The 25,177-nt window shown below is 41.8% G+C and overlaps 1 pseudogene; it reads left to right on the top strand.

The window, feature by feature from the left end:
* Positions 1-494: 494 nt before the first annotated feature.
* On the top strand, positions 495-806 carry LOC109388264 (ATP synthase subunit g, mitochondrial pseudogene; annotated as a pseudogene).
* Positions 807-25,177: the final 24,371 nt, after the last annotated feature.

Here is a 25,177-nt window from a genome sequence, read left to right as displayed (position 1 = left end):
TGTCAGTTTTAAACACCCATTTCCTTTTAAAGATCTGTGTAAGAATGAAGAAACGGAAGACATCTTTAAACAATCACATTTTTTACCAACCCTGAAAATTGTCAGTTGTGCAAACTTTTCATTATGAATACTTTTGATTTAAAAAATCACAGTGTAAGTTCATTTTTTTTTCATGCATAATTCTGAGCTACTTCAATAAAAGGTTGTAGGCTCTTTGAGCTGGAAGAAATCTTGATGATTTATAATAAATGCAAATGACAGTGCCATGGGCTGGTATCAGGGATATTAGTTGCTCCATAAACTGGTCTGATAAGGAAACAGACTCAATGAGTAGAAGTGGCTGGCTCAGGATGTGGTGATAGGATTAGTGATAAGGACATTGTATTGGTCAGCTCAAGGATTATTTCTCATATGGCACTTGGGAGTCACCTGCCTCTCTCTTGACCAATTGGCAGCAGCAAGACATGCAGGGAGAGACTTTCCATTTTGGAACCATGGCCCAGTTTGTCTGTAACCTTGCAGAGAAGGCCCTGGCACTGGTAAATGCTGTTACAACTTACTCAAAACCTCGCTTGGCCACATTTTGGCACTATGCCAACGTTGAGCTGGTTCCTCCAACCCCTGCGGAGATCTCTATAGTTATTCAGAGCTTGAAAACAATAGTCAATAGTGCTCAAACTGGCAGCTTCAAACAGCTCACAGTTAAGGAAGCTCTGCTGAATGGTTTGGTGGCCACTGAGGTGTGGATGTGGTTTCATGTTGGTGAGATCATAGGCAAATGCCGCATCATTGGCTATAATGTTTGAAGACCAGTTGTTAACATCTGTTTCTTTTGGGTTTATTATTTGAATGTTCTTGGACCATGTGTGATCAGACTGGTATTTGAATAAAATGTGTCAAAATAATATTTTCTATATCAATCACTGCATGGAAGGCCACATTTTCTCTTGACATTAAGTTGGGTTGTTTTTTGCTTTAATAATGCTAATATAGCTCTAAATGCATGTCTTTGCTTTGCTTAGCCTGAAATTGGAAAGGATATATATGAATATACCAACTGGTTACATAGATTTATGGAAACATTTTCATTTGAAGGTTGGAAATAATGGGTTTTAATTCCAGAAAATTTTGGGGAAAGGCCTTGACAAAACTAGAAATTGCTACAGTAGGAGAAATAGTAATACCACCAAAGTTACATCATGTCAGCAGCATAAAGATAAAATTTGGATGGTTTCTCTTTGCTAAAATCAGAGAAAGACCTTTGATAACAACTATACCTGTAAAGGTTGGGATACTTGCTGGTATTCTATGTTTCTTTATTACTCTTTAATGCCAGGACAGGTTGAATGAGAGCCATGACTACATCTTTAATCTAATTTTGATGTGTGTATTATTAATCTATCTGGTTGTATGATTTTTAGAACGTAGCTTTGCAAAAATAAAACACCCTATGGATATTTAAACAGGGTTGTAACTCAGTATCATCCATGGGTCTAAAAAGCATATTATGTCCTGAAATAAACTGAAGTGATTGATTATCCAAAAAAAAAAAAAAAAGACATGCAGGGAGACTGGCTTCTCTGGCCTCTGACATTCGCCCTACGCCCTTCTGTTGTGTCCTAGAGTCACCTGCCCAGTGCAGCTAGAGTGATACATTGTGAGTTGAGTGTATTTACCAAGCTACCATATTTTTCTCTTGAACTACTTAGAAAGGGATCTGGCAGAGACTGAAAGTCAAAACAAAGGAATGTCCTGGAGGGGCTCACGCATGTCGGTAGCTGGGTCAGACCAGGCAACACAGTGAGGGTGGCAGGGGTGGGTGGGGCGACACATAGCTCAGAACTATAGATGGTCTCTTGAAACAGGCTCAGATGGGAGGTAATTGAGGGCCCGTAGAGCAGCCACTGAGACTTGTCACTAAGTAGCACTGCGGTACCTTGACAAAGCATTGCTGATTGGAAATTAAAATGCATGGAATTGAGTGGGGAGTGTTTTCAAGAGGAAACAGAATCAATTTAGTGGCACCATTTAGGCTCTTACAGCTGAACACCAGATGCAAGGATTTTTCAAGGAAACCACAAGATTCTCTTCATTCCTGGAGCAGAAGTTTCAGTGTTGAGGTTGGTTAGAGTAAAGCTGTTTTAGAAGACACTGCCAAAGCCTGAACAAGGAGGTGTCAGAGAGCTGTGTCCAAATTGATGCAGACCCAGCCTGGGACCAGCTGGACAAGCGGTCCTTTGATTCTATCCGGATCTGTTTCCCTGACTCACTGGTGGGATTGGGGTCCTCAGGTTGTCCCTGTCCCAAATCAAATATTTGCTGTGCTGTTGGGCCCAGGGGACTTGTGTGGCCAGTGTGTCACTATCTTTTTTTTCCTAATCCTGCTGTGTCAGGCTAGATCCATATGTCCTGACCACATGGCAGACATGAGACCCAACCTCCCTGGGCCCTTTGTCTCCTGGGCAAGTGGCTCAGCCAGAGTCCCTTTTCCTGAGCTCAAATTTCTTCCATGAAAAAAGTACATATATGGAAATATAGTTTATGTCTAACGTGCTGTGAAGGGAAATGTGCTGTTGATCAGTACATGTTACCTTACATGGCAAAGAGGACTTTGCAGTAGGATTAATTGAAGGATCTTGAGGTAGGGAGATTATCTTGGATCATCTGGGTTACCCAATGTAACAAATGACAAAGTCCCTACAAGAGGGACATGGGAAGAATCAGAATCAGAAAAAGGAGATACGGTGATGGAGCCAGAAGTTGGAATGATATACTTTGAAGATGGAAGAAGAGACCATGAGCCGAGGGTGTAGGCAGCCTCTAGAAGTTGGGGGGGGCGAGGAAATAGATTCTGCTTTTAAATCTCCAGTAGGAATGCAGCCCTGGCACCATCTCAGTTTCAGACTACTGACCTCCATAACTATAACATAATTCTTATTGTTTTAAGCACTAAGTTTGTGGCAATTTATTATGACGGCAATAGGAAATGAATATATATGTACTATATGCATATTCATATATATTCTAAGTGTAAAATTCAAGGAATATAAAACGTATATGTATTTGTACATGTTATATAAAGGGAAAATAGCAATAACTTACACTCAGTGTTGGGGTCATGACTTACGATTGTGGTCTTTGGAGTCAGCTCTGCCACGTTCTAGCATTGTGACTTGGGCAAGTCACTGAATCTCTTTGTACCTCACTTTCCTCATTTCTAAAATGGGAGTATGACCCTACCTCATAATGTTGAAGTGAGGATTAAATGAGGTAGTATATAAAAAGTACTTATAAAAGTACCTGGCACGCATTAAGCATCATATTATTATTATCCTTATTTTTGAAATGAAGAAACGGAGGCTGACTTCCCCATGGTCATGCAGCTCTGACATGGCACAGCTGTGGTGGGAACCTAGCCAATTCAGCTGCAGTGTGGTTTCCATATCACACTTTGTCATCAGTAGAAGGAAAGTATCTTTTATGGGCTGAATGTTTGTGTTTCCTCTGAATTCATGTTGAAGCCCTATCCCCCAGTACAGCTGTATGTGGAGATGGGCCTCCAAGGTTAATTACGGTGAAATGAGGTCAGGAGGGTGGGGTCCTAGTTATATGGGACTAGTGTCCCGAGAGCTCACTCCTCCTGCGCCCCCGCCCCCCTGCCCTCCATGTACACACTGAAGTAAAGGCCATTGAGGAGACAGCAAAAAGATGTCTATCTACAAGCCAGGAAGAGAGGCCTTACTAGAAACCAAATTTGCCAGCAGCTGGATCTTTGACTTACAGCCTCCAGAACTGGAAGAAATAAATCTGTTGTTGACATCACTTAGTCCATGGTATTTTGTTATGGCAGCCTGAGCAGACTAATAATAGTATTCTTCCCCAGGCCCCAATTCCCATTCCACAACCATATACTCCTGTTAACTATTTGGTATATATACCCTTTCAGACAGACAGACAGACAGACAGACAGACAGACAGACACACACACACACACACACACACAACACACACACACACACACACACGCAAGAACAATGTATAATAATTTTTAAAGTAAAATGCCATCATGCAATATATGTATTGTAGTTTTGTAACTTGGTTATTCATTTAATATATCATGAGCACTTTTTAAATAAAATTTGTTTTAATTCTAGAATAATACATAGATACATTCTTTTTAAAAAGTTAGAACATTATGGGTAAAGCTAAAGTCTCCTCTGGCCACCACTTTCAATCCTGCTGTTCTCCGCCATGCCTTGAGATAGCTACTGTTTGAGTTTAGTGCATATCCTTTCATATCTTTCTTCAAGTACCTTTGCACACATGTGCATGTGTCCATAGTAAATGTATAGTGTTGTTTGTTGTTTGTGTCCATGTTCTTACATCATTTGTGTCATACTATAAAAGTTGTTTTGAAACTTGGCACTGTATTTCTGAGATCTGTCTGTACTTCTACAAATATAGATTTGCTTTATTTCTTTTAACTTCCAAATTGCATGCTTTCACATGAATGTATGGACTATGTTTGTCCATTCCATTATTGATGGATCTTTAGGCCATTTTCAATTTTGTGCTATTATAATGCTTCAGTTAGTTTCCTTATGCAGCCTTCTTGCACGTGTGCGAAAGTGGTTCCCTGGGGTAGAGGCCCAGACAATGAGATGCTGGGTCATAGGATGTGCATATGTACAGGTTTAATAGACTGCCAAATGGCCTCCCCAAGCGATTGCCCTCTTTATGTTTTTTCCAGCAGTGTATGAGAGTACTCTCTTCTCTAAAGCATCATCAACACTTGATTTTGTCAGTGTTTTCAATTTTGCAAATCTGTTGAGTAAAAATAGAATCTTCTTGGCTTAGTGTGCATTTAGAAAAATTCATCAATTTAGGTAGTTGAGCAACTTTTCAAACTGGCTATTTGAATTTCCTCTTTTATGAATTGCCTGTCCATATTCTTTCCCCAATTTTATTGTGCTGTTTATTTTTTTTTATGATTTGTAGGCTTTCTTGTGGGTATCTTTCTGTCTAAATACATGCCAGTCTGCTTTATTTATTATTTTTTTTAATGGTTGCCTAGTATTTAACCATATATTGGGTCATCAGAAAAGTCATGACATATTTTGTCTATGTTTTTCAGAGGTCATTTGTTTATATAAAAAACAAAGATCAATTAATGATATATTGCTCATTTTGTTCGATAACCTTTTGCCATCTTTCGGTGAGCTTCATAATTCCTTGTTCATAGAAGGACCTGTCTTTATTTGCGAAAAACTGAACAAGGTGCTGATTTACAGCCTCATCTGAATTGAATGTTATACCACGCAAGGAGTTTTGAAGAGAGCGAAACAAGTGGAAGTCTGACAGCGCAAGGTCAGGGGAATGGGGTGGGTGTGGCAACACATCCCATCCAAGCTCCAATAATTTCTTTTTTTTTTTTTTTTACATTTTATTGGGGAATCGGGAGAAGGAGAACAGAAAAGTTGTTGTTGTTTTGTTCTTCAGTCTAGTTGTGGAGGATGTTGCTTCACAGGCCCAAGCTGGCACCATCATTGCGCTCTTCCTGGGCGAGGCAGATCAGTCGCCGGCTTCTGGATGGCCGCTCACGGCGGCTGCTGGCTGCTCACGCTGGCTGCAGCTACACACAGTAGCTTATGGCACCCCACTGCAGCAGGGGACTGTAGCCCACGCCGTCACCGGTGACCCACGGCAGCCCAGCTCCAGGTCGAGCTGTTCAGCATCTTAGCTGTAGAGAGCAGTGTCACTAGCCCTCATATGTGGGATCTGAACTGGGGCCCTCTGGCATCCCAAGCCAGTTCTTAACCAATGTGCCACTCGGCTGGCCCTCCAATAATTTTTGACAGGTGATCAAACTTGTGCGTGGTCTCGTGTTGTCGCGATGGAACACAGTTCCTTTACAATTAACAAACTCTGGGCGTTTCTGGATGATGGATTCGTTCAAACTGTTCAATTGATAACAGTACACATTTAAATTGATTGTTTTGTTCCTTGGTAGGAGCTTGAAAAACACAACACCTTTAAAATCCCATCACACTGAGAGCATAACCTTCCTCTGATGAATGTCTGCTTTCAATGTCGTTTGAGGCGAATCATCACATCGGGACCAAGACCGTTTGTGCACCACGTTGTTGTCAACAATCCACTTCTCATCACCAGTTATCAGTCGCTTCAAAAAAATGATCGTTTCCCTCACGTTTAATGAGCATATTGCACATGCTTATATGTGCTGTCAAATGAACTTCTTTGAGCTCATGCACAACCCAAATATCAAGCTTGCTTACGTATCCCAGCTTCTTCAGGTGGTTGTGAATGCTTGCATGATGGATGGTCAATGTTTCTGCAATTTCTCATGTTTTGTAACATGGGTTTGACTCAATCAATGCCTTTATTTTATTGTCATCAACCTCGGTGAGCCTCCCTGACCAAGGAGCTTCATTAAGTTCAAAATCACCAACATAGAATTTCGTGAACCATCATCAGCACTGACATTCTTGTAGAGCATTGTCACTGTAAACTTCATGCAACTTTTCACAAGCTTGATGTGCATTCTTTCCTTTATGGAAGTAAAACAGTAAAATATGGCAAAAATGCACAGTTTGGTCTTCCATCTTCAACTTGCTGTAAAATCTCCAAAACTCAACCAAATCGCTCAATTTTTTTTTAGAATAAAGCTAGAACTGTCTGCAGTCAAATGACATAGCAGTAACATAGATGCAAATGACTCTAGTACTTCCAAAAATGAACTAGTGCCACCTGTCACAAACATGCATCATGCCTTTTCTGACCACCCAATATATCAGGGGTCAGCAAACCATGAGGCAAAATCTGGCTCTTCATTTGTGTTTGTAAATAAAGTGGGCTTTTTTTTAGACATAGTCATGTCCATTCTTTTATATACTGTCTATGGCTGATTTTGTGCTATAACAGCAGAGCCCAGTAGTTGTAACATGGCCCTGCAAAGACTAAAAAGAATTTTTATTTGGCTCTTTATAGAAAAGGTTTGCTGTGATAGAGACACATTATAATTTATTTTACCATTCCTCTTTTGATGCATAGAAGTTGTTTTCCATTTGCCATTATTATAACTAATCTGTAATTAATATTATTAGCACACACATCTTTCTCTGCAGATGTGAACATTTCCTTGGGCTCGATTCCTAGAAGTCCAATTGCTGGCTAATCAGAAGGCTGCGTTTAGCAAAAATTGCTTATTTGAACTAGTGATATGTCTGAATTGGAGGATATTTTACAGAAGTATAATTATTTCCTAGGAACAACGATAGCGTCCCATTATTTAGTACCTGCTAGGTACCAGGCACTGTACTAGGTGACTTACATATATTATCTCATTTAATCCTCCCAGCAATCCTGAAATTGGTATTAATACTGGGTTGTTGGAAAAGTCATAACGCATTTTTACAGCGAAAAACATAGAAAAAATATGTCACGTCTTTTCCAAAAAACCAATAACTGCCTTTTACATATGAGGAAATGGATGTTCAGTGAAGCTGAGCTTGTCCAAGGCCACAGAACTGGTGTATGGTAGAGCCAGGACTTGAACCCATTTCTCTGACTTCAAATCTCCCACATTTTCTACAACACAGTGGAGGCTCTCAGTGAAAAATTAGGGAATGCACACTATTGGCATATCATTGTATTATAAGTAACAATTTTGCATATCCATTCTTCTTTAAACGAACAGGTAACATTTGTAATTAATGCAGTAAGTTTCTGTAGACAGATGGGTTAAAGTAATTTTATAGACTCTTAAAAACTGTTGACTTTCTTAAGGAAGGTAAACATTTCCTTTGCAATCTTATTTATGCTCCTATAAATAAAGGCACAGCTGTGATGCAGTGGAAAGAATACTGGATTTAGAAATCCAAATTTAGAAAAAACATGGTTTCTGCCTTCCTCCATAATTGCTGTGTGATTGTGGGCAAATTTCGTACCCTCTCTATTCCTCAGTTTGCTCACAGAGTTGTGAGGAATCAGTATGAGGAGCTGTGAAGTGCTTGACACAGCGTCCGGCATGTAAGAAGGGTACAACCTGTGATGGTCCTCAGGCCCTGAAGATATTTCTAGGAGGGTTCAATCCAATAAACTGCAGGTAAACTTCAGGGAGCTTTTTACAGCTCTTCCCTGCTCTGAAGCTCTAACGTCACACTCTTGGCATAATAGTAACAGAGATACCAGATATCATCCATTGCCACGAATGAACCTGAGGCCTGCACCACAGAAAGGAGAGGCCAGGTTGTGACCTTTCCTGGCATTTAAATATTGCTATACCTGGCCCATGCTCTTTTGCATGCTGAAAACCTTAATACAAACAGCTAACATGTACTCAGCGCTTACTATATACCAGAGACTGTGCCAGTTATCTTAATTCTTACCGCAATGCTGGTAGACCAGTACTCCTTCTGTTCCTGTGAGGGATAGAATAGACACAGAAATAGAGACCTAGACCGATTACAAAGAGGCATATACTGAGTAGGTAGAAAAGCTAGGATTTAAGTCCACATTTCTCTGACGGTTCAAGCCTGAGCATTTAATTTCCATGCTATACTCCCCCACCCTCCCACCCCAGTTGGGAAGCTTTCCATAGGAGGATCCCTTGCTGGACTTGTGCATGCTAAATGGTTGTAGCTTATATCTGGAGGGTAGGATCGCCTCCCTTGACCGTCTGGCGCCACGAATCAACATGCCTGCCATAGACATATTGATTTTTCTTGCCATCTCAGGGAAGTCTTCCCAAGCTTTAGAAAGCGAGATCTGACAGCTAACCATTTTGCTTTTATCACTGCCTTTCTGCTGTCAATGAAGGAGTCTCTTTCACCCCAAATTGCTGCTGAGCATCCATGTCAGAACCAGATCGATTTGTCTGTGCCACTGTATTGGGGTTGCTGTCATTTTTTTGGTTTTCGCTGCCTCCCAGACCATCTTGTTCGCAATATAAGCTCCAAATGGCCTGGAACTCGTCTTTTATGGCCTCTGCCAGATTAAACATTTAGAACATAATATACCCGGCTTCAAAAACAATTGCGCAGCCGCCCAACCAAGCAGCATATTGATTTTAATTTAAGCAATTGCACACATTTCCAGGTCTTAGATGGGACTCTGTGGTTTCAGACTGCCAGTGGCTCATGATCCTCCTCCGTCCCCACTCCTACTCCTCTACTTGGGGCTGGAAGAGCCTAGAGATCGTGGGGCACAAAGCATAGGCCGCCTTCAGTGTACCACATATTCTCTTTGGGCATTGAGACCATCTCAGCCTCAGTTCTACAACTGCTATGAAGTAGAAAGGCAACAAGGTAAGATAGGAATAGTGTGGGCAAAACCATGGACTGACACATGGCCTTGGGCAAGTCATTTCAACCCCTGGACCTCGGGCTTCTCACCAGTAAAATGGGGCAGTGAGGACATTTGACTCACAAAGCAGATGTTAAGATTAATTCTCAAGCGCTAGAAGATCCTCAATAAAAATTTATTGAAAAAATGGACTAGTCTGTACAACACGTAATGCTTTTTCATTGAGTGGCTAACCATGGAAGAATATTTCAATGCTCAAGAAGGGTTTTGTTTTTTTCCCCACCCCAAGGAAGCATTGATTCAACAACCACTTCAGGCAGACAATGGTACATTTTGCATTTTGGTAAAGATAGTGGCATCCTACATACAAGGCTGACGGTGCATAGCTTCGTGAATTAGCCAATTCCTGGGACTCAGTCATTAACACCAGTCAGTCCACAGTGCAGCTTTCACTTGTTCATCCAATATACATGTGCAGAGTTCTCACCTTCCTAGGTGCTGCTGCATAATGTGAATAAGTCAGAGTGTTTGCCTTCAAGGAACTCACTATGTAGGGTGGAAGACAGACACACATAATGGTAATTTTAATGCACTGCTCTAATGGCTGTTCCCAAAGAAACATCTGCCAAGGCTGAAGAATGACATTCCATGTCTCCTAATTCCCACTGTCTTGGGGACTCACAGTAGCAGAGCTCCTAGGAACCGAAACTCAAATACAGTGGCTTAATCACATTATCAGGTTGTTTTGTGACTTATAAAAGAAGTCTGGAGGTCAGGAGCTAGGACTGAGGAGCTTCAGCTGTCATGTCAACATGCCAGGAGGAAGAAGAGAAAGGGGGAAAGGGACAAAAGGTGTTCACTGTCAGCTGGTGGCCATCTTTAAAGTGGTTTCCCGGAAGCCCTGGCCACTTACCTCTTTCTAAGACCATGCCAGTCTGTTAGCTGGGCACTTTGCTGCCTCCTACAGAAGAGGAAGGGAGATTGGTTACTGCATAGACAACTAGTGGGCATTGCAACATCCACCCAATAGAACGTTAGCTTTTTCTACCACCTTGAGATTTCTTACATCTGTTCAAAGATAAAGATGGATGAAGGATGTATCAGAATGAATGAATGACAAAGTTTTGTGGTACCGTTTGTGACTTTCAGTGGCATGGTTAATGTTGGTTTGCATTCCTGGTGTGATGAGTGGGGGCTAACAGGGTGAAGGATGAAAGTAAGATGGAGCGGCTGAGGGGATTCGAGGCCGACTCAGAAGGAAGTGGCTTCTTTGGGGGCCGGGACTTTGGGAATGGAGCTCATGGAAAGCTGTGTCTCCTGCAATCAGAGGAGCCACGTTTCCTGTCTGCCACTGAAATGGAGAAAGCTAGAGAGAACAGCAGGACATAGTTGATATTCGGGGCTATTTCTTTGGCCGAGATACCTGAATCTATAACAGCAGTCAATGGAGTTTTGCTACTTCAGCAAACTGCCTGAGAGGCCCCAAACCACTGGGATGAGTTTGGCTCTCAGAAATGAGCCTGGAAGTTATGCTGTCAACCTCTTATCTTCCTAAATTGACCTGTCATGATGGTATGAAACAATTGTGTCTTTCAGATCAGAATAACTTTATGCCTCGAAAAAGCTTCTCACTCTGGTTGCAGAGAAATTAAATTAGAATAATGAATAGAGTTTGATAAGTAAAAACCTAACTTTGCCTGCTTTCAGAGAAATAGCTGAATGTCAGCCAAAAATGAATGTTTCAGTATCTTGGAGAGTTTAATAAATGACAGATACTAATAACCCGTTTTGTGGAGAGGTGCTCAGAGGTAAGGGGAGACATGGGCAATGGGGCCTGTTGTAGCATTTATTGTCACCCCGCTCTTGCATTGTTCTCACACAAAGCTGTTGACCTCACATCCATTATGGAAGCCCACACATTCAACTGCCTGTCCTCCATCCCCCCAGGTGCCCACAGACACCCCAAACTCAGCATGTCTAAACCATCTATCATCCCTCCCCCTAAACTCTATATTCCATCTAAATTAGAACTCTGGATGGCATTCTTGACTCTACCCCATATTCCCAATTCTGATCAACCGCAAAGTCCCACTAATTCAAACACCAGAATTTTTCTCGTCTATTTTCTCCTTTCCACCCTTAGTACAATGGCCCAGTTCAGAGTTTTCTTTCTCCTGTTCTACTGTCCACCTTCCAAGGGCTACTTCCCCTCATCTCTGTCTTTTCATGCATGTGATGTTCCCACTCCCTGTATAAAATTCATCAGTGGTTCCCTTTGCCCTACACAATAACATCCAACCTCTTTAAGCGTGGTTTAGTCCAGTAATCTATCACAGAGGTAGTGGAGTGTGGCAGTTACGAGTATATTTATCCACAGCCAGACTGCCTTGGTATAAATCCTGGCTCTGCTGTTGGCTGTGTGATTTTGGACAGTTACTTATACTGCCTGTGATTTGGTTTTCTCATCTGTAAAATGGAGATGATCATCTTACCTCAATAGGTGGCTATGAGAATTGAGCAAATACATAAAATAAATGTGTACACACACACACACACACACACACACACTCACACACACAGTAGTGCAAACCACATAGTAAGCACTGTATAAGCATTTGCTGTTGTGACTCTTTTCCCATACACTACGCTCTACTCTATCTTGTGGCTTCCTCCTCTCAATCAGGCTATCCCTTATCTTTGTTCAACTAGCCTTCGCTCACATTCACCTATCTGCCTTGAGACTCTTCCTCACCTGCACCTGGCCGACTCCCAGCCATCCTCTGTGATTTCAGGAACTGCTTCCCATGATTCCTCAGGCACATTCTTGGCTTCACATTTTCAACTTTGTCTTCACTGATCTATTTAACAGCCTATTTCCCCCACTAGCTCCTGGAGAAGAGGGGTTGCATCTTATTGTTATTTTTTTTTTAAATCTCCTGCCCCTAGCTCAGTGATTGATATTTAGAAGAACTGCAATAAAAGTTTGTGGACTGGAAGATATTATACTACCAATAAAAAAAACCCACTGTTGGAACTATCTTTCTAAACATAGATCTGATGACAACTTTTCCCTACTCAGAAATGTTTACTCTGAACCAATGAGGACTATATCCAGAATAAACCACAAGACTGGCAGCCCACTTCCATGAAGGACAAGGGAGAGCCTTGCTGGAGGGCTGTTTAACTCAGGTGACCTGAGGCAATGTAGCCAGAGGGAGAACAGAAATCATGAGGTGGAGAAGCAAAGTCCCCGCTGGGTGACCGTCATGCTTTGTTAGCCACTCCTTGAGGGCACAGCTGCCTTAACTCTTCTTGTGACAAGCCGGTTCTGCCTACTCAATCCCATCTGCTCATTGGGAACCTTTTGGCATCAGAACTTTATTCTCCCTGTAGGGTGACAACAATGACCTAAGATGATAGAGCTGTCAGTCCCCAAGAGGCCATTAGAAACCTGGGAGAGCATGCTCCACTGTAGGACAGTGACACCCAGTCCTGGCTGTACCGTAGAGTCGCCTGGGCAGCATCCGAACCTCACCATGTCCCGGCAATACCCACAATAGTTGAATCAGAATGCGTAGTGTTGGGGCACAGGGGTCAGCAATGTCTAAAATTGTCCAGGGAATTCCAATATGCAGCAAGGTGGAGAACCACTACTGTACGGGGTAGGAGTGGCGTGGTGCTGGGCTGGGTCAGGAGAAAGAATTAAACTCACTAGCCTGTCTTTTTCTCTGGGCCAGATGTGCATCCTTCTTAAAACACATTTACAGATGAGGCTCCTTTCCCACATCTAGTCCTAATAGGCAAATTGTTGTTTACTTGCTAGCGTTCATTCACCTGTTTGGTTTGCGTGTTTTTCAGGGTAATTTTGACTGCTCATTATTGTTGTGACCTAGAGCATAAGTTCCATCTTAGATGGTGGATCAGGCAGGTTCTTAGTTGCAAGCAACAAAAACTACTTTGGTTAAGCCGAAAAAGGATTTTTAAAGAAAATCTTTATAACATAAGTAAATACACATAAATATAGGTACCATAAAATTTGCAATTTGAACTATTTTTAAATTTACTATTCAGTGGTGTTAATTACATTCACAGTGTTGTGCCACCATCACCACTATTTCCAAAACTGTTTCATTACCCCACACAGAAACTCTGTATCCATGAAGCAATAGCTCCCCATCTGCCCTTCCCCCACCACCCCTTGGTAACCTGAATCCTTCTTCCTGTTTCTATGAATTTTCCTATACTAAATATTTCATATAAGTGGAATTATGAAATATTTGTGGGGTTTTTTTTGGGGGGGTCTGGCTTATTTCACTTAGCATAATGCCTTCAAGATTAATCCATCCTTGTATCAGTACTTTGTTCTTATTAATGGCTGAATATATTCCACTGTATGGATGTATCACATTTTGTATTTCCAACAAAAGGACTTTGAAAAATGCTATTGAGTAGGTTCTGTAGAAGCAAGTCTGGAGCCAATGTGGGGCTTTGCGTCCTGTAGGGGCTTTGACTCAGAATGAGTACCTGGCTGGAGGCTCGAAGCTGGCCCTCTGCTGTGTGGTGTTGGGTAATCTACTCTGAGCCAGGTCTTCACCTGTAAAATAAGGATAAAGAATCTCGTCTACTCCCTTGAGATAATCCATGTCAATCACTCAGCATCAATTGCGACACAAAGAAAAAAGTGCTCATGAATGTTACCTATCATTGTAAAAATCATTGTTTGTGCTTCTCCCTAATACAAAATCAAACAAGTACAACTTTTTCTAAAACGCCTTCTCCTCAGGAAAGAAATAAAACTAAGTTGCTTTTTTCGTACATGACTTCAGTTGATTTGGGCGGGGAGGAGGGTCCTTGGAACTTCTGAGGAGAGGAAGAAGGCTCCCCTTCTCACTAAGAGGGATATGACCCTGGTCAATCCAGCCTGATACCTTCTTTAGACGGGGGCAGCTTCAGGGCTTTACTTTCCAAGTATAAGCCCATCCCATAGAAGCATCAAAGGGCCAGCTGGCTAAAAAAGATGTCTGATGAAAGGGGATAGATACAGTTCCTTCTGCACAAGAAGCCCTGTTGACTCTAACTGGACTCTGCTGAAATGGGAGCTAGTTTCAGACTGGGGGGTGGGGGGGATGTTGCAGTCCTTTGGGAGTAGATGGGCCTGGATTCAAATCCCGACTCTGTTGTTTACAGGTCAAGTTTCCCACTTTATAGGGCTGAGCGAGGTCATATGTCGCAGCTGCACAGGGCAGGTGGCTCCCAGGAGACCTACTGCCCGAGAGTGCAATGGGCAGTTGTGCCAGCATGAGTCCCCTGAAGAAGCTGGACCATCAGGCTCAGGTGTGTTCTTGCTCGTTAGTCTGTCACTCCCTCTGGCCCCTCTGCATGAGTCGGCTCAGACATCTTGACAATGGAGAGCCTTTGGTGCCGTCTTTCAGTATCTCCCTCGGCGAGGAAGGAGTATGACAATTTTCCATCCATTACTGGTTGAGATCCAGGAATTCTGGGTAGAGCCTCAAGCCACCTTGAGCAACCTTGAAATGTAGCTCTGCCCTCTGATTCCCCAAAGTGTTTTATTTAGTTGTGAAATTGATTTTTCTGTATATGTGTAAACCCTGCTGGAACAAAATAATCTTCCCCCAAAATTCAGATGCCCCGAGAAGCTTACCTGGTGTGCTGCATTTCCATTTTGCTCTGGCATCTGACCAGCATGGCCATGGGAGTGCTGGTAACACTGTTAGAAGGTGTTTTCTGAGACCTGTCGTGGGCACTCCTAACAGTGGTTTATAGGACTGCATTGTAATAATGACTATCACAGTGGTGCTCTCTCACACAATACAGACCATTTATTCTTTAAAAAAATCTTTTGTGGCTGGCACATGATGGAAGACTCGCCTCCTTCTTACAAATGTGGACACCGGAACTCAGATGTCAATTGTTCACAGATGGCCCATCTGGTTTGAGTGTACGTACTTCCGACTTCTGGTCTGGTGGCCTCTTTATTTCCCCCACGATGAAGTGGGCAATGTGGGAACTCCAGGTTTTATTGCTTTGGTGGTTTATTATTTGGTTCCAGGAAGGTCACTTGACCTCCCTCTGCCGGGGAAAGGAGCAAATCTGTGATCTTTCTCTCTCCCTCTCTCTCCAAATTTCCAAACAGAAAGCAACTCTCAGCCAGAGCGGGAGCCTGAGCCTATTTTGTAGGCAGTGGGGTATACAGGTGGCTCCTTGCCTGTGCTTGGGGGCAGCAGTAAATTGATATTTGCTGATCTCCAAGCCTCTGGCAGAGATGGGCAGGGAGGGCTGGGAAAGTGACAGTTCTGTAAATAACCACACCTTGTTGTAAGAGCAGAAAGATTGGCATGTCCCTGTAGCCTCATCAATTACCATCAACCTTTGCAAAGGGAGCCCCAGGAGAGAGAATCTCTTCACAGTCTTATGATTATTTATAGAAAACTCATCCTGTCCACACTCTGGAGGGAGTATGGTTTGCTCAGCAGCAGCGTCCTTCCGGGTGGGTTTATATTCGTCCAGGCCCAGTGGACTGCATCCTTCAGCCCCTCCACTAGGTGGAGCCAAAGGGATGCCCCACACTGGGGCATGAGGAAGATGTGGGAGGGCAGACATGGACAGGATACCTGAATTTCTCAGTTAGATCCATGTTTCTCCCAGCAAACACTGGCTAAATGGCCACTTCGCTGCTAAAGAAAGTATTCAGCACAGTGGTTAAATGAACATGCTTTGCAAGCAGATAGATCTGGGTTTAAATCCCAGGGGTTCCATTTACAAGCTATGTGGCTTTGGTTCAGTTACTTAGAGCTTCTGCCTTCATTTCCTCATCTATAAAATGGGATACTAATATTTCCTGTCAGGGCCCTTGTTAGGTTTGAATGCAAGGGGCTGAGCAGTGCCTGACGTAGCAGGTGGTAGGGAGATACTCGTATACGGTGCCTATTCTTTTTTTCAATTTTAAATATGGAACGCTTCATGAATTTTCATGTCGTCCTTGCCCAGCGGCCATGCTAATCTTCTCTGCACCATTCCAATTTTAGTATATGGGCTGCTGAGCTGAGCACTGGTGCCTATTCTTATAAGACACTGCTAGTTACTCTGTGTGTGTGTGTGTGTGTGTGTGTGTGTGTGTGTGTATGTGTGTTTATGATTTTGACAGAAACCCATGGGCAGGATAGGTCAGAAGGGACTCCTTGGAGGGAGGGGCGATTGAGCTGCTTAAGTGTCTGATGTATGTTACTGGACATGCCAGCAAGGTACCCAGTGCCTGATTGTGGGTTGGCAGAATGCCTTAGAACAGCTTTTAGGAAAAGCTGTTTTAGCCTGGGAAGGTGGCGTGGCTGTCATTGTCCAGTGTTAAGGCTTGGCAGCCTCTTCAGATGGAGAGTTCTGTTGGCATGGCACACTCGGAATGGAGCATTTGTTTAACAGCTAATCCAGCCCCAGCAAAAGTGTGGCTGCCGAAAGTGACAAAAAGCAAAGATACATTTTGGGTGAGTTATCTGCAGTGAAAGGATTTTCCAGTCAGTGTTCAAATTTGTCTCTGTGTTTTCCAAGTTGAATTAGGATCTAAATAAGATTCATACATTGCAAGTGGTTGATATTTCTCTTTGCCTCTTCAACTGATAGATTCCACAGATATTTTTATCCCCTTGCAATTCTTTTGTTGAAGAAACCAGTTTATTTCCTATTTTCTAAATAAGACTGCATCCTGTGGTGTCATCTCCCTTGCTCCTTTGTCCCCTATATCTCCTATAAAATCACAGTAAGATCTAGTGACTCTGTAACTGTTATCCTGTGCTTCCATCAACTGGCACATATTGACTGGTTGTCTCTTTTTGTGACATGACAGCCATTGATAATCATTGCCCAGATCCATGATTTCATTGATGGGTTTGCAAAATGGTGGCATTCTAATTCTGTCTTTCCTTCCCTATTTATTACATGGACTATTTCTATAGAGAATTGTTTCCTCATCAACTATTTGGTTGCCTCATGATATAACTTAATTAGGAAAAACAGGTTAAATGCTTTGATTCTTTCCCTGTACTTACCAGCATTCAGGATAGTGAGTTGGGTCCCTTACATCCTCTAGAGGTGACCAATGAGATTTTTTGTTTTATAGAATCATCAGGAACTCGTGAATTTAAACATAGTCCATGTGTTTCAATCCATTGCAGCTATTGTTCCCTTTATTTATTTATTTATTTATTTATTATTTTTATTTTTTTAAGCTGAGCCATCCTGCCACCTGTTGGTAGCTCGGCGGCTGCTCAGCTCGGGCCAGGACTCGAACTGCTGTTGCTCAGAGCTCAAACTCTTGAGCGAGCTCTTAACCAACTGAGCCACTCGGCCGGCCCCCCTATTGTTCTCTTTGATGCTCAGATTTTCCCATCTCTGGCCTGTGGGAGCCTCTCTCCTGAGTTGCTTCCCTAGTTCTGATAGGAGCATGTAGTAGTCATTGATAGGTTCCTCGCTTTCTGAAAAGGAAAGATATCCAAGCTTTGAAATAGAACTATTTCTTATATTATGAGTTTATACTGGTATTTTCAATTCAAATTTAGGATTACATACAGGGTTTTGTTTAAGTTCTTTGATTTTATTTTGAATCTTTTGCTCTTGTGCTGAAAATCTTGGTTCTTAATGACAATAGCATTATTGTTTATTTGCTTTATCATGTTATATTTATTTTATTATAAATAATATATTTTTGAAAAACAATGCCAAAATATTATTATTTGCAGTTCTTATGTATATCTCACTAAAGATGCACAGTTGAATTACTGTATTTTCAAAGCATTTAAAATATATCTCTGCATCACTGAGCTGTCAACTCAGTGCACAGTTAAATCCATTTATTTTATTTTACTCTTGACTTTAGGAATTTCCTTTTTCCATTCTGATTTAATGTTATTTATAATCACCTAAAACATTTTCATGGTTCTGAAGTCAAATATTAAAAACAAGGTCCTATTCAGAGAAGTCCAGCTTCTATCCCAAACTCACCTCCCTTTTTTCTCCTATCTCTTTAACCAACAATCTCATTTACTTTATAGTTGATCCTTCCGATTTTTTTTACATAAGCAAAATCATACATGAATATGTACTTATATACTTGCATCTCTCTCCATGTGTGTATATGTGTATATACACATTCTCTTAGATAAATATTAGCTTATTATTATACATACTTTAGTCCACCTTTTCCCCCACTTATCATTATATTCTGGAGATCATTCCATAGTAACATATAGAGATATTCCACATTCCTTTCTATAGTTGCATGGTATTGTACTTCACTATTTGGATGTACCAACAGGTACAACTAGTTCCTTGTTGATGGACATTTGGGTTTTTGCTCTTACATAAACATGTATTCATGTTTTTGTGTTTCCATCAATATTTATTTAGGACAGATTCTTGAAAATAGACTTCCTGGGTCAAAGGGCCAGAGTGCATATGTGATTTTGCTAGATATTGCCAAATTCACCTCCATAGGATTTATACCTTTTTGCATTCCTTCCAGCATTGATGGCAGTGCCTGTTTTCTCAAAGCCTGGCCAAAAGAGTGTTTGTCGGTCGTTTGGATTTTTGCCACTCTCATAGGTGAAAAGTGGCATATTAGTGTATTTTTAATTTGCCTTTTTCCTATAATGTGCACAATCAAGGTTTTTTCATATAGATAAAAGGCATTTGTATTCACTTTTCTCTGAATTCTCTGTATGCATCACAAGCTTTTTGTTATAGCATTATTGTTCTTTCATTCTTTCTTTATAAGTGTTTTTTCTCTATTAGAAGTATCACCCCTTTATCTATGATAAAAGTTGAAAAATTGCCCCCAGTTTGTTATTTGTCCCTTTACTTTCCTTATGGTGTTTTTTTTTTTTGCTATGTAAGTTAAAATTCTTGGTTTTTGTATGTTGACCTTATATCTTGAAATCTTGTTAAATTCCCTTATTGATTAGTAGCTTTTTAAAATAGATATCTTACATATACAATCATTTACTTCTTCCTTTCCAATCCTTATGCTTTTTGTTGTTTTTTTGCATTGGTTGGAATCTTCGGTACAATGAAGAATAGAAATAGTAAGAGTAGACAGCCTGGATTTATTCCTGACCTTAGAGGAAAGTGTTCCAGGTTTTACCATTAAGTATGAGATTAGTTTTAGGTTCTTCACAGATACCCTTTAACAGCTTAGCAGCTATGAAAATGTACCTTTCAGATTTCCAAGCCCCAGCAGCTGCATTTGGAAATCCATTCGCTTGTTGGTGCTGAGGCCACACTTCCCAAAGTTTTCTTCCAGCCAATGCCTAGGAGATGTGGAATTCCTCTGGTGGGTAACTTTGGCTTGAGGACTCCCTGATGGCTTTGTTTCTCTAAAACCTGCACTGGAGTTTCAGTTGCTCTACACCACCGGCTTTCTTCCCCTCCCCCTTCACCTGCTCGTATTTGTGTCATGATCTGACAAGTCTCTCATTCTCTTCCATGTCTCCTCCTTATTTTCTCTTACAAGCATTTCCTCTAACAAATTTCTTGCATGTCTAGTCCTGTCATGGTGTCTGCTTCTCAGAGGATCCATACTAACACAGAGATTGAGGAATTCCTTTTCTATTCCTAGTTTTCTGAGAGGTGTTTTTTTTTCTTAATTATTAAATATGTATTGAATTTTATGACAGGCTTTTTCTTTATTTACTAAAACGATCATACTATTTTTCTCCTTTTTTATTGTTAATGTGGTGACATTGATTACTTTTCGAAAGTTAAGCCAACCTTGAATTCCTGAGATAAACCCTAGTTGGTCATGAAGTTTTATCCTTTTTATATACTGTTGTATCTTATTAGCAATATTTTCTAGGGTTTTATATCTATGGGGGATATTAACCTGTAATGCCTAGTGTCTTCATTTGTTTTGTTACTAAGGTTATTCTGGTCCCATTTAATGAGGCTGGAAGTGTTCTGTCTTCCTCTGTTTTTAAAGAGCTTTTTTAAAACCGGCATCATTTCTTTTAAATGTTGTGATAGAATTCACCAGGGCAGCCATCTGTGCCTGAGGTTTTCTTTGTTTTCTTCCTGCATTTTTAGTCTTTATTTCTGTCATTCTTTATTGTCTGTGGGGACGCTATTCTGCTCGCTATTCTTTTTTCTTAAAACAACTTTGTGTGGGATGCAAACACAGTCCTTTTTTGTTGTTTATGTTTAAAGGGCATTAGTTCTCCTATTCACTTTGGTAGGGAAAGTGGGCCAGGATTGTTTTCCTAGCTTTATAGCTCTAGAGTTCACTATCCTGTTGTTATTACCAAGTGTTCAAATATATGATTTATGTATTCTAACACCTATTGGCTCAGTTAACCTCCCCCAGTTTTATCGGGAATTTTTTTCCCCCTAATGCCTTATCCTCCATGAATTAGATTATACTTCTAATAATTTCTATTCAGTGCAGGCCTTTGTCATGGAAGGGTGCTCTTGTTAGTTCTAAGAGTTGATGGAACCCAGGCAGCTCCAGCGTCCTCTGATCTTATGCTCACAAACTGATGCCTGCAAGGCCTTTCCTGGTTATGGCTGTTTTTCCCAGATTGTTTTCACCTTTCTTTAGGCATATCTATTGGCAATTTGGGGTTCTCTGGCTCTCAAGTTCAATATAAATCCTGTCTCTTCTTTGCTTCTCCCACACACTGGCTGATGCCACATAGTCTGGATGATATTTGTGGGTTCCCCCCCTCAATTGCTCATATTTTGGGGCTAGTATAAATTCCTTGTTTTGCTGTAGATGTTGTCTGCAGGATTTTGATTTTGCTATCTTTCTCCCTCTGTATGTTTTGTGGGGTGATTCAAAAAGATTTAAAAAAAATTACACCACCATTGCTACCACCCTCCTAAAATCCCTGAATGTCTCTGAAAATTTTATGGTGGAGGTGGGGGGAAAGATATACAGTTATACAACCACTTTAGGAGCTTAGGCAATGTGTACAAACCACCAAGAGTCCTATTTGATTTTGAAAATGTTAGGACTCTTGTGAGAAACTACAAAAGACCTTTAGAATTGATGGTGGTAAGCTCAGAACACTAATAATAATGCTTGTGAAATAAAAGTGGGAAGAAAAAGCAAGATGTTTCTCACTGAGCTCTTCTTGGTACTAGGTATTATGTGAAATCTTTTATATGAATTTTCTCAATTAAGTCTCTCAACCACCTTATAAGGCAGGTACTATTATCACCCCTACTTTATCACTTTTGTCGTAAGGCAGGTAGTATCGCTTCTACTTTACGGTGTTGAAAAAGAGGCATAGAATGGTTTGTAACTTTTTCACAGTCACACAGATCTCTCAAATCAAAGCTGGTGCCTGTAGCCATTCTATCATACCACCTCCTACTTCTTAGTGCTTATACACTCGTGGGGAAAGGGGCTCAGAGGGTCAGGGAATCTCTCTAAAGTTAGTACTTCCACTCTTGCTTGAGTCATGGGGATGGCATCATGTGCCTAGCCTTAATGACTTGTTCTGAGAATATAATGTAACACTCTCCCCTCCCCCTCCCCCTCTATCCACTCCCCGAAAAAAAAAAAAACAACCTTTTGAAAGTATCACAAGAAAGTGGCAACTCAGTAGTCCAATGGTAGGAAGACAGGGCCCTCCCAAGTCGGGCAGGGCAGCCATGGTGGATGTGTCAATAGTGGTAAGGCCAGAGCTTCAAAGGAGGTCACCAAATGACTGATGGGAGCCCAGCCTCAGCGGAAGCGTCAGGAAAGCTTCAACTTCTCTGAATGAGAAAATATGAGCCAGCTTGCTATGCTGGAGGAAAGGTAGGAGGTTCAGGTCTTTGGCTTCGAAGTGATTCTCTTGAGAAACTAAGGCCACTGATGGTAATTGTTACCCCGAGGCAATATGGACCAAGTATGGCGGTTCCCACAGGACCTTCAGCATGTTACTTTACTTCTTTTGCCTCCATTGCCTGAGTGGTAAAATGGGATAGTATTACTACTGTACCACCTGCTTCATTGTGTTGCTGGTGGGATTAAATGAGTCAATATATGTAAAGCACTTAGAATGGTTCCTTGTGTCCTGTAAGTTTCTATGTATGTTCCTTCCAGTTACAATTCATCTTTCTTATTTACAGATTCTGTGTTTGCAAATTTGCCTACTGGCTAAAATTTATTTGTAACCCAAACATCAATACTCATGGTGATTTCAGGTCATTTGGCCAGAGTGGAGAAGAATTTGAGTTGCCTGGTGTGCATTGTTCCCCACTGAGGTTAAGTTGTCACTCTGCCTTCTTGTGTCAGCTCTTGTACTATAAACAAGTGTCCTCTCCACAGTCTATTTAATGCCATGTTTTCTTTTGCATTTTTATGCCTTTTGTTGGTGATTTCACTGTCTAAAATGCCCGACAAGTGTAGTGGTGAAGTGCTGTCTACTGTTCCTAAGCATAGGAGGGCTGTGATGTGCCTTACAGAGAAAACATGCAAGAAAGGCAGCATCACACATACCTCACCACCACTCCACGTTGCAAGCTCACAAAAGCAGAACACAGCAAAGTCATCGTGACCCTGTTACCTCCTGGCAAGTTGGCACCATAACACTGTGACACAATTGCAATAGCACATGACTAGAACATTACACCATGACAAAATAGGACTTGGCACCAACACAACTCCACACAGTGAGATTATAACTAGGCCCTATACCTCACACCACCACCATGCCAGAACAGAGATTATAATGTAACACCCTGAGAGCCACTGACTGCACTTATCATGGTATAATCACACCCACATCATGATATTGCAATGCCTTGACAATACACTAGCATTTTGCAAAGCTCTAACCACATAGCATCTATTTTGACTAACTTCCTTGATGGGGTCTCATCAGCTCAGAGTCTAGATACTTCAGGGGGCTAAGCCCAGCCCAGAAGCACCACTGATGTAAGCATTTACAGGAATTCCCTCTGGCCTCTCCCTCCCTTGTACTATTGGTTCACATACCTGTGTCCTCTGTGAGTGTGAGGAGGACAGAGATCATTTCTTCTTCACCTCTGTATCTCTCGGCACTTAACATGACACCTGGCTCAGAGTGAGTGTAAATGAGGAAAAGGTTATTGATGAATATGGTATTGAGTTAAAGAAACCCAATGACATGGAGGGAATATTGTGTTCATCACAGTCACAGGTCCAGAAGGTGCCTCAGACTAGACTCAGTCAATATTTCCCAGTTTACCCATCCTGGTTTTCGTTTTTGCCATATTCGTGCATTACTGATTATTAGCTCAATATCTTTAAATGTACTCATTAAAAATATATACAAATTAGATTCCTTAAAAAGAAAACAAAAAGCCCAAAGAATTGATGGCTCCCTCTCCCCATCTCCTTGTGGGAGTTTTTCCACTGTTGGCCTCTGGGTCCTACGTGGTGTGAGAGGGCTGCATTTCAGGTGCTGCAGGGGACCAGGTGAAGCCTGAGACAATCTGCGTCCCCTGAAGGATGTAGGGCTCCATGGATTTGGTGGCATCAGCCTCAGCCGGTGGGGTTCTTTGAGGCTGTGTGTGACCAAGGCTTGGGAAGCGGTCGCCTCGGGGAGACTTGAAGACTTAAATCAACCTCCTTGGGGCCTTCCTGGGGCCCTTGCCATTTGCCCTGCGGGGGCCTATCATCTTGGAGCTAGTCTTTGTTTCCAGTACCACCCTCGTAACATTGAGCTCTTACACTAAAGTGTCCTACTTTCTGTTTTTAATTTTCACAGCAATTGGATGAGATTGCTACTGTTCACTATCCCCAGTTTGACATTTGGGAAACTGAGGCTTGGAGTAGTTATAACTTGCACAAGATCACACAGCTAGTGAGAAGTGAATCCAGAGTTCAACCATAGGCCGGCAGCTCTGCAGCTCCAGAGCCTGGGGTCCTGACCATTATACTCAACCCCCTCTCTAACTGTTTTCCTGTGTATCCTGCTTTCCAGTGTGGCCAGGAGACACAAGTAGGGCTGGATCACTGTAGTTGGGGTGATGTCCACGCACTCTCCTTGCTTGGATGAAGCCATTCTCTGAGAGTTTGGAGAAGCTAGTTGGTGAACCCTGGAGTATCTGGGAGCCAGTGGTCAGCTGAGCTGCATGGCACTCTGTTCCTGAATATGCCTGGGGGCCCAGCCAGAGCTTCATGTGAGGCGCTAGAAAGACACAATGGGACCTACTCCCAGGCATATATAATGACTAAAAAGAGGTAGCATGTGGCTAATTCTATTGCCAGTACTTTGCTTAATTAAATGACATACCCAGAGATGTGTAGTGGTAATTACTTCTTCTCTGTCACGTCCCCCTTTTCTCCTGCTAATTTGCTTCTGGCAGCCACCTAAAATTCAAGGCCTGCCATGGCTGGCCATCTCTCAATCTACAACCCTTTCCATCTCGCTGATTTGCTGGGACTTTGTCCTGGTTTAGAGCACAGAGAGATAGGCTCCTGAATGTGGGTTCCCCTTGAGATGGTGAACACAGATATTTACCCTAAAATATAAACTCATTAATATCATGTAGGAATCAAGTCCATGTACACACATATTCATAGAGGCCCTAGTCACAATAGCCAAAAGGTGGAAATCACCCAGATGGACATCAGTGGACAAGTGCATATACACAATGTGATAGATTCATACAATGGACTATTATTTGTCCACAAAAGGGAATGAAACACTGATATATGCTATAGTGTGGATGAACCTCCAAAAGATTATGCTAACTATAAGAAGCCAGGCTCAAAATATTACATGATTCCATTTATGTGAAACACCCAGAATAGGTAAACCCATAGAGACAGGTACAGATTGGTGGTTGCCAGGGGCTGAGGGATGGGGGGGGTAGA

This window comes from Hipposideros armiger, unplaced genomic scaffold (assembly GCF_001890085.2).
Source record: "Hipposideros armiger isolate ML-2016 unplaced genomic scaffold, ASM189008v1 scaffold_188, whole genome shotgun sequence".
Lineage (NCBI taxonomy): Eukaryota > Metazoa > Chordata > Mammalia > Chiroptera > Hipposideridae > Hipposideros > Hipposideros armiger.
Note: the sequence above shows the minus strand (reverse complement) of the source record. Positions and strands in the feature narration are given on the sequence as shown.